This window comes from Oryza sativa, chromosome 7 (assembly GCF_034140825.1).
Source record: "Oryza sativa Japonica Group chromosome 7, ASM3414082v1".
NCBI classification, from domain to species: domain Eukaryota; kingdom Viridiplantae; phylum Streptophyta; class Magnoliopsida; order Poales; family Poaceae; genus Oryza; species Oryza sativa.
In genome coordinates, this window is record NC_089041.1 from 7,509,520 (window position 1) to 7,512,099 (window position 2,580).

Sequence of the window (2,580 nt, forward strand, 5' to 3'; positions counted from 1 at the left end):
ATTGATAGTGATTATGAGGCTGACAAGGGGGATGATGATGTTTTTGACAATTGTGTTGACCAAACCGAAAATGCTGAGGCTAGCAAGCTAGTAGTTGAGCTTCCTGGATGTGATCCAGATGATGAAGGTTTGTTGCTACCAGAGTCATCTGATGAAGATGATGGGGCATCAAGTTGAAATTTAAGAACTTTGTGGCTGATGTGGACATGGAGTCACCTATCTTTAAGGTTGGGATGTTGTTTAATGATGCTATTGAAGTTAGGCGGGCAATAAAACAATATAGTGTGAAAAATAGAGTTGCAATCAAATTTGCAAGAAACACCAAGAAACGAATAGAGGCCAAATGTGCTGAAGAATGCCCATGGATGTTAAATGCCTCTGAGGACAGCAGGACAAAATGTTTTATGATAAAACAATATGTGGATGGTCACAAATGTCAAAAAGAGTGGGAGCTGAATTATGTAACTGCTAGATATCTTGCAAATAGGTACATTGAAAGCTTTAGAGATAATGATAAGATGACACTCAAGAGTTTTGCTAAAGTAGTTCAAAAAGACCTAAATGTAACACCATCAAGATACAAACTAGGACGAGCGAGAAGGTTAGCTATGGAGGCTATACACGGTGATGAAATAGCTCAGTATGATATGTTATGGGATTATGGACAAGAGCTTAGGACATCTAATTCAGGTAGCAAATTTTTCTTGAATCTACAGAATATGTGCTTCCATACATGCAATGTATCATTTGATGCTTGCAAAAGAGGCTTCTTAAGTGGTTGTAGACCTATCATTTTTCTTGATGGATGCCACATCAAAACCAAGTTTGGGGGACATTTATTGACTGCAGTAGGCATTGACCCCAATGACTGCATCTATCCTATAGCCATGGCAATTGTTGAAGTGGAGAGTTGCATCTATCCTATAGCCATGGCAATTGTTGAAGTGGAGAGTAGAGCTAGTTGGGGTTGGTTCTTGAATACTTTGAAAGAAGATCTCCTTATTGACAACACGACACCGTATACTATTATGACAGATAGGCAAAATGTATTCCTTACATCTCTATTTCATCATATTTTATTTTATTTTTAAACTTGATGATGGACTAGAATTCACCTTATTTTTAATTAAATTGTAGGGATTGGTGCCAGCTGTGAGGGATAAATTTCCAGATTCAAAACAAAGATTTTGTGTTAGGCATCTATACCAAAACTTCCATGTTTTGCATAAAGGGGAGACTCTAAAGAACCAATTGTGGGCAATTGCAAGGTCCAGTTCAATACCGGAATGGGAATCCAACATGGAAAAGATGAAGTATCTTAGTACTGATGCTTATGGATACTTGGAGGAAATACCACCAAATCAGTGGTGCAGAGCATTCTTTAGTGGTTTTCCCAAGTGTGATATTTTGCTGAACAACAATTCTGAGGTGTTCAACAAGTATATTCTTGAAGCTAGAGAGCTTCCAATCTTGTCCATGCTTGAGAAGATTAGGAGCCAGATCATGAATAGGATACATAATAAGCAGGAGGAGTGCGCAAAGAAGTGGTCGGGAAATATATGCCCAAAAATAAAGAAAAAGGTTGAGAAAAATGCAGAAATAGCAAATACATGCTATGTCTTGCCTGCTGGTAAAGGGGTGTTCCATGTTACTGAGAAAGAACACCAATATATTGTTGACATCATAGCAAAACATTGTGAATGTAGGAGATGGCAACTAACAGGGATACCATGAAACCATGCAATTTCTTGCTTGAGGAGTGAGAGGATCAAGCCTGAAGATGTGGTGTCTTTTTGTTACTCAACAGAGAAATTTATGGAAGCATATGGATTTAATATAATGCCTGTTAGAGACAAAACTACTTGGGCGAAGATGAATGGAGTGAAGGTCAACCCACCAGTTTATGAAAAGAAAGTCGAAAGCCTAGTAGATGTAGAAGAAAGCAGCCTCAAGAGCTTGAAGGAGGAACAAAAATATCGAAACATGGTGTGCAAATACACTGTAGCTACTGCCAAGGAGTTAATCACAATAAGAAGGGACCGCAAGAAGAGGAAGGAAGATATAAAAAGTGGAAAGCAGCAGGCCAGTGCTCCTTCTCTACAGCCTGTTCAAGAAGATGTTGTGCCTTTGCAGGTCATGCCTGGTATTCTGAATAGTCAGACTAGTATTCTAACTAGTCAGCCAAACTACAACCAGTTAGACAATACCATATTGTCTTCCTTGATTAGAGAGGTTAGGCAATGCTTTCTCAATTCTCCATTTTGTAACTTTGTGAAACATTTTTCCACAATTCCAAGTACTTTGTGCAGAACACAAACAACAGCTCTTCTAGAGTTGCCCCTGGTCCATTGCTGGAATCAAATTTTATTGCCACAAACAGAAGGGCTGGAGTGGAGCCACCAATGTCGACCGCAACCAAAGAGGGCAGGGCAACAATTAGGAAGAGGATGGCAGAGCCAAGGAAGAGAAATGCACCACCTAATAAGAAATCGATGCCAAATAATGAAGCAGAACCGAAGAAAAGGAAGGAGACAAAGAAAAAATGAAAACAGCTAGTAATCAATTTTATGTGGAAAACAT

The 2,580-nt window shown here is 39.0% G+C and overlaps 1 pseudogene; it reads left to right on the forward strand.

The window, feature by feature from the left end:
- The first annotated feature begins 1,503 nt into the window (after window positions 1-1,503).
- On the forward strand, window positions 1,504-2,156 carry LOC136357301 (uncharacterized; annotated as a pseudogene).
- Window positions 2,157-2,580: the final 424 nt, after the last annotated feature.